The sequence below is a fragment of the Podarcis raffonei genome, chromosome 11 (genome assembly GCF_027172205.1).
Source record: "Podarcis raffonei isolate rPodRaf1 chromosome 11, rPodRaf1.pri, whole genome shotgun sequence".
Lineage (NCBI taxonomy): Eukaryota > Metazoa > Chordata > Lepidosauria > Squamata > Lacertidae > Podarcis > Podarcis raffonei.
In genome coordinates, this window is record NC_070612.1 from 39383343 (window position 1) to 39400897 (window position 17555).

At 39.1% G+C, this 17555-nt stretch overlaps 1 protein-coding gene across 8 annotated transcripts in view; it reads left to right on the plus strand.

The window, feature by feature from the left end:
- PAM (peptidylglycine alpha-amidating monooxygenase) overlaps window positions 1-17555 on the plus strand; it is a 119809-nt gene that overhangs the window by 20910 nt on the left and 81344 nt on the right. The gene's annotated exons all lie outside the window — the stretch shown is intronic.

Below are 17555 nucleotides of genomic sequence, written 5' to 3' on the forward strand. Positions count from 1 at the left end.
TCTCCCATTAAAGGTGCTTACAGTAATTAGTATGTTTTGGCTAGAAAGAGAACATTATCACAGTGACTGTTGAAGGATAAGTTGGTTATTATCTTGTAGATGTTTGGGTTCAGGGTAGAAATGTTCCGGGCCTACTAATACTCTTGCCATTTCATGGTCGTCTTGATCACATTGTTCACCCTTTTTGTTTTTATATATCTGAAAATAATCCTTGGGGCATCTGAGCAAGTGGGCTCTAGTTTGTGAAAACTTATCCCCCAATAACGTTAAGTTGGACTTAAAGTGTCATAAGACTCTTTGTTTCAAAACTTTATATTTTGCCACAGCTCTAACGATGAAAGAAACTTGCTCAGAAAAAATAATAGAATGTGACTAATATAATGCTAAAATCAGACGTTTCCCAAGGTATTTTTAAGACTGATTACCAGTGTTGTATCAATTAAGTGATAAAGTCAGAAAGGGAAGCCTTTGCAGCTTATGCTTCAAATACTGTGGCATTAACATTAGCTTCAGTGTTATTCATCTTTCAAAACAAAGCACACAGATGGGTTAGGGTTGCTTTTCATTCTAGAGCTTGTTAGCGTGGACATAGATTAAATCTTCGACTGCCTCATTAAAAATAAAAAAACCTTTCACAGCATCTGTCTTATTTCTAATAGATTTATTACTAAGAGGGAGATGTTTAGTCTTTAAAATCAATTAAGGTTCCTCGCTCATCTGCCTACTGATTCTTTAGCTCTGTGGAAAAAGGTCTTTTTCAAATTATCTTTGAAAGACTTAAGGAACTGATTCTTAACCTACAACAGATTTTAAGCTTTAAATGTCACACAAATGCCAGGAAGTCTACACATACTGTAAGGGAGGTGGTTGCACACCAAATAAGTTGCTACATCAGTTCTTACATATGCATGTATTTAAGGTATTTGTGTAGTGCACTTCATACAAATAAATTTCAGGAAGTTTTTAAAAAAATAAAAAATACCTTTTTTCTTAAACCATTTCTTGCTTGAAGTGTCAGTTTTCATCAGTTCTGCACATTATGTTGGCTATGTGTAAGTGTTCATAATGGTGACTGGCAGGGGTAGAGAATTAAATACATAGGCATCAGAGCTGGCACGTAATACCAGGTGCTATGGGTAAAACTGAAAGAACTTACATTTGTCAGCTTGTACACTTATCCAATGTTACTTATACTTGGAGTAGACCCAATGAAATCAGCAGAGTTAAGTAACTTAAATTCATTTATTTCAATGGCTCTACTCTCTGTGACATGTGAGCAGTGTTCAAAATTCACCAGGTGCCAGGCGCATTCTGCACCTGGCTATTGGCCATTTGTGACCAATCAAAGATACCTGGGCATCAGGATGGCACCTCCACTATCTGGAGGTATTGGAGGTATGTGCTTAGAGATCCTTGGACCTTGACTGTTTGTAGAATTCTGTTATATTTTATCTGCACAGTCAGAATGAATTTCAGGAACCAAAAAGTTGTATTGAAAAATACGACTTTTGAGCTGCCTGGCCTCAAAATGGCAACTAGGCATTTTGTTTTGGCAACTGTAACCCTAGTTGAAGGAGCCATTTGGCACCTAGCTTATATATCTGAGTTTCAAACACTACATTTGAGTGACGTTCAGCTAAGTTGTATTTTGCTTGGTCTGTGCCAACTTAAAACACTAAGGCTGAAGAACTTTGATGGAGCAGAGGAGCAGGATATTGCTGGCACCTAGAGGCAGGGGAAATTGCAATTATCTCTGCATCTGCTTCCCCCCCCCTTTTATATGGGTTATATCTGTGTGGTCCCCTCCCCTTTTATATAGGTTAATAAATAGGCAGTTGAGCAGCTGCTCTTAATTATAACGTGTAGAAATGAATCCAAAGTTTACTCATGACTAAGTTTCTCAAGTTTAACAGGTTTCTATCTTTGGTGAAATATTTTTAGTGAAATGAAATTTTAATGAAATAGAAGCTGAAAGCTGATGTCAGGCATCTTGCAACATAGCTTGAGTCCACCTTAAATTAATACATTTTCTTCAAATTTGTGCTTGCTGCCCCTTTTATCTGAAAGGTATTTGGATGTATCTATTTCTCCTGGAACAAATGTTTTTTATTCTCACAAATAGTACGTGTATCAGTTAATAGCACACATTTTACAGGTGATGGGGACCTCTCCAGTTCTTTATGAGAATGTGGAGTAGTGGCAGTTAAAGTGAATGGATTTATTTAAAGTAATTAAAACACAGATGGAGCTCATCCCTTCACCAAGTATTTGATTGGCAGATACACTGTGGTCAGTGTTTACTCTAGCTGAATACATAGGCACCATCTGCCTTCACTCTGCTTCCAGGAGGCGATGTTGGAAGAATCGTTGTGATTATCACATGAGTTAATTTTAACCTCCCATCTGAGCTTACCTCCAGCCAAGCATTCTTGACTAAGACAAAAATAGAGATGTCAAGGTTTCCACTTTAATGAAAGATCTGTGGTTTAAAGGGATGACACCAGCATGAATTCCAGAGGGGTAGCCACGCTGGTATGGAACAACATAAATCGAGTTCTGTGGCACTTTTTAAAGAGTAACAAATATATCATTCTATAAGCTTTCATGGCCCAGTAGTCATCCTTTATAAGATGCATAAGTCATTGCCTAAATAGGTAGGTTTCTATACCCTGAGGACAGAGATCCAAGAGAAAAATATATGAGGCAAATGCCCAAGCAATGCAAGTGATAAGAATAGGTGTTGCTTCTATCACTACTAGTCAGAGCACATATGAAGACAAGGCTCAGTCAAGTTAATACAAGCTTCTGTACTAATTTGATTGTACTATGCATAGTAATGCGACAACAGACATTATTATCACAGGCATCCTACTTTATCAAGATATAGGTTCCGGCTCAAAATCAGGTTCTCACCTCTCGAGAAGAGAACTAGCGAGACCTTGCTTAAAATCATTTCAATGAATATAATTATAAAATTGCTACTTAACTAGATCCTTAGTTGCAGTGGGTGTTTTAACTGTTTTTAGCATTGTCCCAAGTATCAGTGCTCTTCCTAAATGCACCAAGAATGTGTGTGTGCTTGTAAGCTATTAAAAGAAGTATGGTAGTGGGAAGAATGGAATGAGATTCCTCCGAAAAGTTCTATGAATGATGTAATGAGAATCCTGTTTAGCCTTGTCACTCCTATGTGAAATGTGCTTTGTTCCTTATAAGTGAGTGTAAGGTTCGTCTTTCCACTGTTTAGGGGATTCTCATATTTCCATACTAAGAAAAGAAAGAAGTTATTGTCAAATAGTAAGTTGACTCCCTTTGATGGAGATTAAAGTTGAGTTGGCTGCAATTGATATTGATAGTTTGGTGGCATTTTACTGACTGACCCTGGTCCATGGATTAATGGTAGGAAGAACCAGCTGCTTTTGCCTCATTTCCATCCTGGATGGTGAAATCCATTGAGCAGATATGGATTTTGTATGAGGCATTTAAAATACATTGGTGCCAGATGGTCTCAAGGAGTTGTCAGTAACTAAGAAACAATTGGATTAACAATTGTTCTCTGCTTTCTGAAATGTAGCAGTGCTAGTGCATTCAACTACAATGTATCAACTAACATATTTGAAGTAATAGTACATTGAAAAGCACATTTTCTTCTGAAGATAAATGCTAGCAGCTGACATTGTGATATTGCGGATTGGTTGAATTCTCCCTTCCCATTCTTTAATCCTACGTGTTCCATACATGTTTGCATAGTTCGGTGCAATAACAATATTTTATTATGTACTTAAAAATGTGAATAACTTAAAAGTAGTAAATAGAACTTTCTTCAAAAGTCCAAGTATGTAGGAAATTCATAATTTTATATTGAATGCTAATTTATAGCAAAGAGCAGCCCATAAATTAACTTTCAATATAAATTGGCAAAATGGGGCACTACCTAATGAATTGTATTTGTGTGTGAAAGTGGCAACAGCAACCTGTCCCTTGCTCCTTATTTTCTGTTTGCTTACATTTCTTCTTCCTCTTTCTTTCTTTCGTTCTTGTCTTGATGCCACAGTAGTTGCTCGAGTTGCAGATTAGGGCTTTATAAAATGTATGCCTTAGGAGTAAGGTTTAGGGCTAAATACAGATCACTTGGCAGCAAGCGGGTTGATTTTGGCAGGCATGTGTAGGGAAGCTGCTGCTATAGGAAGGAACTTTGCCAGCAGACAGGGTGCACACGCTCCTTAGGCATATAATCCTTTCTCAGTTGTCAAACTGGCATATTTACAGTCAGTGAAAAGAAAACCATCACACCCATACAACACCATGCCCAGTCAGTCCAGAAAGTCATTCGAATGACAGTGTGTTTTGCACACAGCCACCTATTAAATGTTTTATTTTTTAAAAAGATGCTGCAGAGGAGGCCGAGTGATGAGCAGAGCTCAATTCCAGGTGTGGTAGTTACAATTTCTCATCAACTCTGCTCAGGAGAGGCAGGTGGATCTTCCCTGGAGTGTCCCTCTTCTCCAGCAGAAGCTGTGTAAATAATTTACAGCACAGTAAATAGTGATCACTGGAAAATATGCTGTAGATTTGGATAAGCTGGGTGGGGAACAGAGCTTGGTTCCTTGACAGATGAAGTGCCAGCTAGAAATGTGGCCCACTGCATTCAGAGATTTATCTACATAGGGTTTTATATACCACAACATTTGAGTGCCTACACAGTGCCCGGGCTGCCCTCTAACTATTAAAACCAATTATAAAATGCAATTATAACATTCCGTAAAAATAACAATGCTAAAAGAGGCAGGTTCAATTGATGAAACAGACATCAGATATAAAACCATCTACCCAGTAACAATAGTCTTTGTTATCTGGTGAAACACAGCGAAGGACAGAGCCAACCAAGACTCATGGGAGCAAAAGATTTCCATTGTTTGGGTGGAACCACCAAGGAGGCTTTTTCTCTTGTCCCGATCAGCTGAACCTCCACCACAGTCTGAACACAGGGAACCAGATCTTACAGCGTGCACTATAAAGTTGACAAGTAACATTATTTGTTACTATAGAAAAAGAAGCGGCAAGCCTTTCTTTTTGCTGTTGATTGGGAAGGTGGGTTTCTCAGCATCCTAAAAAGACAAAGGAACATTTGTTTCTACACACAGTCAAAATTCCTCACTTCATATTAAAATGCAGGCAATGTTTATACATTTCTAGCTGAGAGATGTGTTGTGACGGGAAGAACCCATGGGGAGTAGATTTAAATGCAGCAGTTCTGTTTACTCTTTGAAATCTTCTTTATAAAATGCTCTGTGTTCTGCATTTGGATTGGTGGAGGTGGAGGAGGACAGTTTTATCTGAGAACAAAGGGTTGATAGCTGACCTCGGCCAACATCTGAGGGAAGCCTTCTTCTGAATTGCTTCTCTAGGCACCTTGCTATTCTTTTGAGATGAACAAGGGCAGCCCAACTTGCATACCAACATTTAAAACTATGTGCCGGTTCTGTGCAATGTTAAAGGAGTGAGCAGAATGTCAATAACATTTGTGAGCAAATATATACTTAGTCTTTAGACCAATTGCTCCAAACTTGGTGCTGTCCAAATGTTGTTGGACTACAAATTCTGCAATCCCTGACTATTGGCCATGTTGACAGGGGCTGATGGGAGACGGGACCACATCTAGAGGGCATCGGGTAGCGAAGCCTGATTTGGACTCTCCAGATGGGAGGTTTGATGTCCCTCTCTTACATAGTACAGAAACTCCAGATTCAGATATTGTAATAATGCATTTTGCATGGGGCCTGTCTATAAAGACTGTTGAGAAGCTTCACTTGGTTTAAAATGCAGTGACTAGGCTTTAGTCTGTTGCACGTAGGTCAGAGCATATGATTCTGTGTTTTGTTTTTTGGTAAGCCCCATTGCTTCCTATTTGCGCCTGGGCTCAAGTCAAAGTGCTGGTTCTAGCCTTTAAAACTCTAAATTGTTTAGTTCCTGTTTACATTAAAGATTGCTTGGGAACTGAGATCAACATTGGAGGTCAGTTAACAAAAGAGACTTCCTTGTCTGTGGCGGTTCCACTGTGTTATAAAACTCTTCCAGTTAAAATTAGTCAGGTTTCCTGCTTGAATCCCTTTTGCCAGAAATTGAAGACACTCCTATTTTGACTGAATTTGAATGTGTGGTGCCTAGCTTTATTGCTGCAAGTTTTAATGTGCAGGGTTTTTTTTAGTCTTACTTGTATAAGGTTGGTTGCACTATGTTCATTGCTGCTTTTAGAAACAGTCTGTTAACGTAGCAATCCTTAGGCCCCTGAGATGCTCTTGCCCTTCTGGCACCAGTTGATAGGGCCACAAAAAGGGTGCGTGCCAGCGAAAATGAGTAGGGGGAGCTGTTGGACCCAAAGGATCCAACACCACCAAGTCAACATGCCTCCAAACTGGAGATTAAAGTATACCAAAGATCAGCGGGTACCTTCTGTGCCAACTTTTAAATGCCCACTGAAAACGTTTCCATTGTATAGTCAGGCAATTTAGAACACACACTCTACTGCTGATGTTTGTTTTTAACTTTTTAATTACAGTAGTACTTCGGGTTAAGTACTTAATTCGTTCCGGAGGTCCGTTCTTAACCTGAAACTGTTCTTGACCTGAGGTACCACTTTAGCTAATGGGGTCTCCTGCTGGTGCTGCGCCGCCGGAGCACGATTTATTTTATAATCCTGAAGCAAAGTTCTTAACCCGAGGTACTATTTCTGGGTTAGCGGAGTATGTAACCCAAGGTACCTCTGCATTTTTTGTTTGATTTTGTTTTTATACCTATTGTAAACCACTGCAATATATTTTATATGAAGGAAATACTCATTTGCCCTCATTTTGTACTGTTGGTGAGAACCCAGCAAAGATTTGCATACTTCAGCCTCTGTCTCTTCTTCTCTCTCCCCCCCCCCCAAATTTAGGATTATTCTGCACTCCTCTGGATACAGTTAGTAAAAGATTGTATAGTTACTTATCTCCTTGGCTCAGGGGTCACATAACTCTATACCCTCCAACATATCTCCGATGAAAATAGGGATGCCATAAGGAAAAGCGGGACATTCTGGGATCAAATCAGAAACTGGGACAGCTTTTGTAAATCCGGGACTGTCCTTGGAAAATATGGACACTTGGAGGGTCGGTTGTTCATGTGATTTTAAATCAGAGAATGAATACATTACTGTGGAAACATACAGTACAAATACTTGGCTACGTGTGAAGAACTGTCCTACTAACTCGCTATTCCCACAAGCACATAGAGACATGCTTTGAAGTAGGGTTGTCAAAGAAGCTCTCTTTTTGGATGCCTTGGTCAGTAGGCTATCTGTGGGTTCTTAAGAAAGGGATATTATCCAGAAATTGTTTATAGCCTGGTGGCTCATTCCTGTTGTTGTGCCCCCTTTTTGCGGTGGGGAGGAATTGCTGTAAGATTTAGCATGTGCACTTGGATTCAGTTTCATAAAGCTTTAGAGCTTTTGTTCCTTTCTGCAGGAAGCTTGGTAGCTCTTCATTAGCACCAGTGAGAAATGTTTTCGTCTTAGATTCAAGTGTTAAATGGTCTGAATGTAAACTGTAAGACAAATGGAGCTCCTACAGCTCCAGCTGTGGTATAAATAGCATTTTTCTCTCTCACTTTCAGTTTTGATTTTTAGGCCTTGTAAGTTCACGCAAGCAGTTTTCCGGAGAAATTCTGCCTTTATACATGGTGCTTCAGTGAGGAATAAAATGTTTTGTCCTTGTTCAAAAGAACTACTGTATGTGGTCTTTTTTTCCAAATAAAACACATAAGCGTGCCTTTTCTCTTCCTTTTGAGTACAGCTCTTGTGGGAATGAAACAATGTGAGAAAACAAAGCAAAATGTGCAACATGTTTTTTTTTTTACCAATATGCCTCTATTGAATGGGTCCAACCAGGATTTTCTAGGTCCAGTACACTGTATGTGTATTAGGGCCTCTGATCTACTCAGAAAATAGTACACAGATTTGCATATGTTTTGTTATATGCAAATTTGTGTCCTCATTTGCAGGTGGAGTGGAAGGCCCCAAAATAAAAGTGTGCCAAAGGAAAGGGTAAACAGCAATTTAGAACCTTAGGCAGACCTGTTCAGAGCTTGTCTGAGGCCCGGGGCAAGTGTATGCCCCATGGGACTGGTGTCCAAACAACTGTTTGTCAATCACAACTCTTGATTTCACCTACTGGTTACAAGGTGGGAGCAGCCAGGCCGGTTCATGTCACAGAAATTCCTTAGATGGATACCGACATATTTTGCTTCATAAAGGAATGATCAGGGACTTCTTTTTTATGGGCTGAAAATGGGAAATATTAATTCACGGATGTCTTGTGCCATCATTAAATTATTATTAGAGTGTGCTGTTAAGCATTGTGTGCTGCTGAAACACATAATCAAATCAAGTAAACAACATTTAAAGTCAACACATGTACCTTGTGGATGAACTATATAGATTTTGTCTTCCTAAACTGAGTTTTCAAGTTTAAGTTATTGTGAATAAGTTTATTTTCAAATAGTGAAATGTGACAGATCAGAAAAAACCCCTAAAAATTTCTAATCATGTTTACAACATACTTGAAATTCTTATAAAGATTTTTTTATATATAGCAAAAATCCCCAAACAATAAACTACCTTATCTGCAGCAAACCTTGTGAGAAATCTTGAGTGCAAACTTTTTTCACTGGCACTGGATAAAGAGGCTTCTTTTTATAGTAAGAAAATGCTTTGAATCCACCTAGAAGCAGATTTTTTTAAACTTACAATAAATTTTATTGGTGAGAAATTCCAGTGCATGGTGTGATCTGTATCCACATTTTCCAAGGAAAGCAGAAACCTTGGCATTCTTGCTTGGGAAGGAACTGTTGCTCTAGCCCAGGCACCCCCAAACTTGGCCCTCCAGCTGTTTTGGGACTACAACTCCCATCATCCCTAGCTAACAGGACCAGTGGTCAGGGATGATGGGAGTTGTAGTCCCAAAACAGCTGGAGGGCCGAGTTTGGGGATGCCTGCCCTAGCCTGTGTACAGGGGCAACTTGCTGGTGTATGAAGGATGGTATTCATTATAGCTCAGTTCTGCTGTATGAACCTGCCTAGAGCAGCTGAGCCACAGCTGAAATCATGTTTAAAGGAAACACTGAGTAGGCTTGAAAATGTGTGTGTGTGTGTGTGTGTGTGTGTGTGAGAGAGAGAGAGAGAGAGAGAGAGAGAGAGTGTATGCATGCCCCTAAACCACAACAATAGCATATCTGAAGGATCTCTTTATTGTGATCGAATATAATACAACTGAAGACAGTAAAAACGTCTGCATTATGTCTGCTTGTTTGCATTATCTTCAAGGACACCTTGTAATCTCAATAAGCTTCCCTTTATTGCATCCACGGATTTATGTTATGGAAGAGCAGAGGTATTGGCCCCGTGGTGTAATAAAACTATGCAGTTAATTTAATCAAGGTGCTGAAAAGTCACAGTTCTCAGGATTATATTTTGTTATGTCTTTTTACTATGGAATATTCCATCAAAATCCTGCCATTACGTATCTATAACATCTCTGTATGGCATGGAAGTGATCATCAATAAGTTCCAAGCTTGCAGTCAATGACCTTAAGGCATTGCAATAGCTGTAAGAGAATAAATTATTCCTTAAACGAGAGTAATAAGTGCTAGGTGGTGGTAGAAGATTGCTTTCTGCAAAGGAAATCATGGGCAGAATACAGTAATGTCATCAGCAACCTAAAATGCAGAATGAAACAGCCATGCAAAGGGCTAGGTATGCTGAGCAAGGCAAGTTGTACAGTAAAATGTACAAGAGTATAAACTGCTGAGTAATACACCTAGAAAGTGCAGGTCATCTCTGGCAATCCTGTTCATGTCTACTCAGGAGTAAAGGCCCAAAGGGGCCTCTCTCTCTCAAGGATGTATGTGTAGGATTGCAGCTGCAGAGGCCACTTTCCATGTTCAAGATTAGGAAGTGCAATGCATCTGAAAACATTAGAAAGCCCCCTAATGTAAAATATGGTATTAAGACTTTATGCAGGCATGGCCAAACTTGGCCTTCCAGCTGTTTTGGGACTACAATTCCCATCATCACTGACCTCTGGTCCTGTTAGCTAGGGATGATGAGAATTGTAGTCCCAAAACAGCTGGAGGGCCAAGTTTGGCCATGCCTGCATTATAGTGTTAGAAACTGTTGGAAATAGAATATAATCAAAGCTGTGCTTCTTCCTGGCTCTTGCCTTGCTGGTTCATCCTCTTGTTTTGCCTTTCCTTGTCCTCTCCCTTGTTGCCTCTTGCAAGGATTCTTTAACAGAAACCATGCATACAGACAGGACTGGCGATATAAATCTGCTGTATGATCCCTAGTGAAGACAGATGTTTTGATGAGGCAAAGTACCACATAAATCATATCTGTCCAACACAGAGCCAACTGTTTTAATTTTAAACTGTTTTATACCTTAGGAATATAGGAAAATTCCTTGTAATGTGGTCAGGCCATTGGTACGTCTAGTTCAATACTGTCAACCCAGACTGGCAGACTAGCTTTCCAGGGTTTCATACAGAAGTCTTTCTAGCTCTATCTGGATATGCTGCAAATTAAACCTGGGACCTTCTGAATACAAAGCAAATGGTCTACCCCTGAGCTGCAACCCGTTTCTGTGGTGTGAATAATGTTCTGTAAAATCTAGAGAGCCAGTGTGGTTACAGAAGCCTTTCTCAGCCTTGGGTCCCCAGATGTTGTTGGACTACAACTCCCGTCATTCCTAGCTGGCAGGGCCAGTGGCTGGGATGATGGGAGTTGTAGTCCAACAACATTCAGGGACACAAGGTTGAGAAAGGCTGGCTTAGAGTGTGGGACTAGGAGCTGGGAGACCAGGGTTCAAATCCCCACTGGGCCATGAAACTCATTGGGTGACCTTGGGCCGGTTGTTGCCTCTCATCCTAACCTACCATATAGGGTTGTTGTGGGGGTTAAATGAGGAGGGTCAGAACTGTGTACATCACATTGAGCTCCTTGGAGAAAAAAGTGGGATGAAGGTGTAAGTAATAATTAAATAAACTGTATTCTATAGAATGTGAACCAGTTGGAGTAGGGAAACTTTGTTATGCATTACCATGGAAAAATATTATGGGAATATGACAATTTGTAAATGTATCCATGTTACTCTTATAGCTTCATTTCAGGATATGAATTATAAATTTAGGATTATATGGATTTATTTATTTTTAATAAAAACCCTAATCAGGGTTTATTATTAGCAGTATAAAGAATGCATTGAAAGAAGGAGATGAATGGAATTTCTTTGATAATTTCCTTGGAATGTAGCGTCTTCTTAACAAGTTTATTTTTGTTGCTTTTGGAAGAGATTTCAGGTTTGAGTAATCACTGTTTACCGATTGGCAGTGCTTGTGCAGACTTTTGACAGCTTTTTGGATAATTTCAATATTGCTGTCATGCTGGAATTCTTTGCCTACACTATGTGAAACATTGCAAATATTAAACAAGATGATCCTAAATATAGACAATGAACAGCATGCCTATAATAAAAAACTGAATATAATAGTTTTAGATGCATAAAAAAATTATATGCCTATTAGCAATATTGCCTAATGCAACTGTAGACACAACTAAATATTTCTGTTATGGGATTGTGCTAGTTATTCACAATTTTTAAAATGTACTTGCTTTTTAATTAACTGTGCATTGTTACAAGGTCAGAAATTAAATTCATGAGGATTTAAACACTAAAACTATTTCACTTGGATCCTTAAATAATTCTATTTAAGGAAATTCACAGAAGAAAATTTTCCCATCCTCTATTTCCCCCTGCAACCTTCTACACCACCACCACACTGCAAAAAAATTAAAACCTCTCTCAGAATTGTGAGGGACCCTTCTGAATACTTTGGGATGGGGTAGAGAGGGAGAAAGAGCAAATTGGAACAGTGGTGCAGTTAGGTAATTTTTTACTGGATTTAATTACCCTACAGGTGCACTTCTCAATGTGGTAATGTCCTCCTGCTCATTTTCCTGGAATTCTTCTCCAAAGTACTGTACAGATGGCACCACTGAATGAGAAACTTTCCACCCTGAGATGTTATTGAAGCTTAGGATCTAAGCCATTGAATCCATTGCTCTTTGCAGGCCTGTTTTTTTAGATTTTAGATCGAATAATAGTTCTGTACTGAGACATCAAAATCATGACAAGTGCTCTTAACCTGTGTACCCACTGTCTAGGCAAAGGATAAAGTGAAATTCAGGATTTGTGAGAATTGTGAGTCATTGAGAGATGATGACTTGAGTTGTATAAATATAAAACTAGGTAATCCTGTTGTGGAAGATTACCAGACTAAAGTACTAAAGGTTGCACGATTTTCAGCCTTTGGGGCTTAACCTGGAGAAAATTAGACTTCAGTAAAGTGGTTGTTCATATGCACTTAGAGAATGCTGCTGTAATTTTGTGGTTGTGTTTTCCTTCATAATTTTTTTGAGTTAAATATCAGCAATGTTGGCATGTGCCACTTAAATGTCATTATCCAGATACATGCATTAAGCTATTGTGGTACATTTATGCCTCTTACATTCCAGGTACTGTACTTCATTGTGACCTTTGTTCCTTTGTTGCATCCTGTTCGCTGACTTATTACAGCCAGCTCTTCAGCGAGTATCCTTCTCGGACTTTTGATAGCAGAGGCATGCTCATTTTCTAAATGGAAAATGCTCTTAAAAGGCGAACATTTCGTGTTAACAATTTTGTCTCGTTAGTGGAACCCACCTGTGGTGCTACTGAACGTGTTGCAGTTCTGGACATGGCTCCTGGATGGAAAGGGGAACAGCCAAGAACAGCAACTTAGGCAAAGGGCAGGTCATTTGAGGACTTTCTCCTTCTGAATAATCCTGTCTGTCCACTGAGGTCGCAGATGTCTTGCTATCATCTTAAATGGATGGGAATACAGGAAAGGGTGTATCTTTTGTTATGGTGTCCAGTGTGTGAAAATATCTACCTAGCTCTTTTTCTAAAGATTGTCAATTGATACTTAGAAAAACGAGAGAAAGCTCTCTTCTAGGCTGGGTCCTGTGTATTGCCATTCAGTGGTGTAGCGTGGGTTGCCAGTGCCTAGGGCACGTGTTGCACCCCACCCCCCCGGCAGCTGGGGTGGAGGCACATGTTTTATTTAATGGAATTTGTATACTCCATTATTGGGGGTGGGGGTGGGGACAACAACCACTAAGCAGTTTTATAAAACTAACATTTCCATTAACATTATCAATAACTTGTTTTTAACTCTGGCTTTTAACTTTAGAAAAAATCAAAATATAAATAAAATCAGCAGTTCAGGATATGCATAATAAGAAAAAAATGCAAATAAAATGTATGCTAACCATGCCTATCGGGGTAAACACAAAAAATTCTTAGTAGCTGCAGCAAAGTTGCCTGCCTAATGTCAAAGGGCAGGCAGTTCCAGAGTATAGGTGCTGTTGCACTAAAAGATTGATTCCTTACAAGTGCAGAATGAACACTATGTGGCAACAGAAAATAGGGATGCTAAGCATTATCCTGTATCTTCACCTTAACATATGAAAGTGACCTCCTGCCCCATTGTCAATGCCCTTTCATTCTCTCTAGTGACGACTGCTTTCCCCTTTCTGTCTGGGTTACCGTACCACCTCTTTCAACCTCTTGTTTTGATCGCTGCTAAATTGGTTAATCCTATTTTCCAGACACTTTCATAGTTTAGTCTAAGCAACATGTAATCAGCTTTTCAGAAGCAAACAGCTGGCTGTGTCTCAGGAATAGAAACCAAGGTGCCCTGTTAAAAGTAAGCTGTTTTTCTCTTGTTGCCGATTTAGTTCTACACATTGTGTCTTAGTAGTATGGGGAGTTAATGTATCTTACCAAAGTGTGAGATGCTTATCAAATAACTTTGTTACACTATAAATGTTTTCATACAAAACTTACACAAAAGTAGAAATAAAGCTCTTCCTCTCCTCACAAAAACTACTGTTAAAATTTACTGTGGTGCGTACCTTATGAGTTGTGTGGAATAAAGCCAGTATTGCTTGAGAAGGTAATTAATCGAGCTCTTGGTTCTGTAAGGTGAAGCAGATGACATATTTGTGCAGGCTTCAATAAATAAGTTGAAAAGCTCTGAAAAATCAAACATTATGTAACTCAGTTGCAACATAATATATAATGGAATTATTGCTCTGGCTGCTGAATGTCTCTTACTCTGCCTTCCCTGGGTTTTATTTCATTGATTTTTAATTTTCTGAAAGTTGTATTTAAAATCTTTTAAGCAACCTGTTTGCATCACCCATTGGCAATTTTAAAAACACTTCTTGTGGGAGGGAGTTCCGCATGCTCATCACTGCCATGTGGTTCGTCTTATAAACCTGTCAATCTGATGTGCTGTACAGTCGTACCTTGGAAGTCAAACGGAATCTGTTCTGGAAGTCCATTCGACTTCCAAAATGTTTGGAAACCAAAGTGTGGCTTTTCATTGGCTGCAGGAAGCTCCTGCAGCCAATCTGAAGCCGCTGAAGCCCCGTCGGATGTTCGGGTTCCAAAGAACGTTTGCAAACCGGAACACTCACTTCTGGATTTGTGGCGTTCAGGAGCCAAAATGTCTGGGTACCAAGGCGTTTGGGATCCAAGGTACGACTGTGCTGTGATTAGGACCTCCATGGCCAGTCTTAAAGCCTGAGCAGGCTCTTATAGGTGTGAGCTGTCTTTCAAATAATCTTCTTGGTCCATTTAGGGTTTTAGATAGAGAGCACTTTAAAGTGGCCTTAGAACACACTTTCAGTCAGTGCAGCTGGTACAGAACCAGTGTTTATATGCTCTGATTTCTTGCACACACACCCCTCCAAGCAATTGGGAAGCTTCTTTATGCATCTGCTGAAGTTTCCAAGCAGTCTCCAAAGGTCATCTTCAAAGATGAACCTTCTAAAGGAAATGCATAGACCTGCTATTATCTCATTTGTATGACCACTTCTTTCCAAGCCTTATTATTTTATTTATTATACCACCCTTCATCCAAGGATCACAGGGCGGTTTACAGTATAAAAACATAGCTTAATAAAAAACAAAAGGAAAATGATAGTTTGACTATGCCAGAAAATTTGTTTTTGGCTTCTGTTTAAAGAAATGTTTCCAATAGTAGCATCTGACAGTACTGCAGATTGGTAACGAGAAAGTATATGTGGTATTAGCATTCATAGTTGTGCCTTCATGTTCTGTCTTTCCCCTTATCTTAGTCAGGGATCATTGTGTCAGACCAGCAGTTTCTTTCCCATTAGCTTTGCAGTTTGCTTTCTTGTGGCTGGTTTATTCTAATTTCTGGCGCATATTTTTATATAGAGAATTCAGAGAATACAACTTAAGCACTGCCCCTCTGCAAGCAAGTGCTGTGAATGTATTTCAACAGGAATGATTCTAAAAAAAGTTTGTTCTGTTCTTAACCACTTTTACTCTAGTGAAAATCTTTCCTAGCCCGTGCTTTCATTGTATTATAAATGTTCACATTGGCAGTGCATTTTTATTTATTTGGTGAATTTATAGCCTACCTTTCAACAATTGCTCCAAAAGGGGGTTGCGTTTAAAGAAAAAAATAAAATGGCAATAAAGTTTCAGGAATAGCAGTTGTAGATTAAAAACTGACATTCAGCATTTAAACAATACCAGAATTATTAAAAGCTTGTCTGAAGAGAAAGGCCTTAACAATTCATGTGAAGGAGCCAGTCTCTGGGCAGTTGCATCATACTAGCTAACTATTTTAGAGCTTGGGGGCCACCACAAAAAATGACTTCTTTTGATCAGTTTTGTAATGCAAATGTAAGTCTTGTATAAAAGAAATATACATACATGTTTATTTACTGTTAACAGAAGGTTAACCATGAGACAAGCTTAAAAAATACAGGAAAGTAGTTTGATACTAATAATAGATGATTAATCTAAGATTAGTGTTTTGTAATTATGCTAGCAGTCTTTGCGGTTGTCCATGTTGATAGTAGATGTGCGATTTTAGAAAACTTTAAATATGCAAAGATAAAGCATAGCAGACATCTAGACTGCATTTCTTTTTCTGTGCAAAAGTGTGTGACTCTTTAGAAGCACTTTGCCAGTAGAAAAAGTACATTTCCCTTTATTTTTTTGCTTCCCTTTATTATTCTCTATTTGTGTAATTTCATTGATGGTTTTTTCTTTTTATTATGGACATCTGGAGGTGTAATATCTCATGGGGATCTTGCTGCCTTGTTAATCATTATTGTGCTCTTTGTTAAATGGAGCATTTCCTGAATATTTCCTGCTGGGAAAATGGAGTAGCTTTAGCATAAGACATGGCAGGATACTCTGACTAGCTGAGCAGTCTACTACATTATCCATAACCATTTAAATGCTTTCTGTGCACTCTGGAATTCTCTGGAGGAAGGAAGTCTACAGATTTACAGCGTTCCAGTAGGTGGGAGGCATGCTTTCAAAAGCAATGTTTGTTTCATCTCCATGAATGAAACATGCATTGAATTTCAGTATGTATGTTTTGAAATGGGTAAGTAGAGATGGAAACTACTGCACACACAGACATACAGTAGTCGTCCTGAAAAGAGCATTATGTGAGAAATGAGAAGACTGGTTAAAAGACTGTTCAGGGGCAATGTCGTATTCCTGTTACATGGATATGCAAAGCTGTTAAAATGTTAAGAGCTGATACAACTTGTTGAAAAGATTGCAGGTGGATGGCATCTGGGATGTTTAATTTCTTTGGGAGGTTAATTAACTTTATGCTTCGGGATGGTAATGGTATAGACATTATAGGTCCAAACTAGTCAAAATTAAGCATTTTATGTCCACACCATTGCTACCTCTGAAGTGTGAAGTTGCTTAACTTCTGGAAGTCCCAGTTTCAGGTGGGGAGTGAAATAATCTAAAATAGAGAATAAAAACAGATGGGACTCCGCTGTTAACCTCTCGTGGGTTATATCCATATTTTGTCAAGGTAATCAGTTGGGGAAAGTCACTTAATTATTGTAAGTGGTGGGGATGTGTACCTCGGGTTAAGAACTTAATTCGTTCCAGAGATCCGTTCTTAACCTGAAACCGTTCTTAACCTGAGATACCACTTTAGCTAATGGGGCCTCCCGCTGCCGCCGCACGATTTCTGTTCTCACCCTGAAGCAAAGTTCTTAACCCAAGGTACTAGTTCTGGGTTAGCGGAGTCTGTAACCTGAAGCATCTGTACCCCGAGGTGCCGCTGTACTGAAATTCTTCACAGTAAATAAATGACTGCTTTCTGGTTTAGCTATTCAGTGCTGGATGCTGGGCATGTTTCAAGTGCCAAGAACGGAGTTTAAATTGAGACATTGGATGTTTGTTAAATCATTTGTTGACTTGGTCCAGAAGCACAGAATGAAATCTGTAGTAGTAAACTGATACTGTACTTATGTCCTGTAATGCTGGGACTCTTGTTATAATTGGAATTGAGCGTGATGTGCCACTCATATTCCATTGTCTTAATGTTCTACATGTCTTTGGGTGTTGCT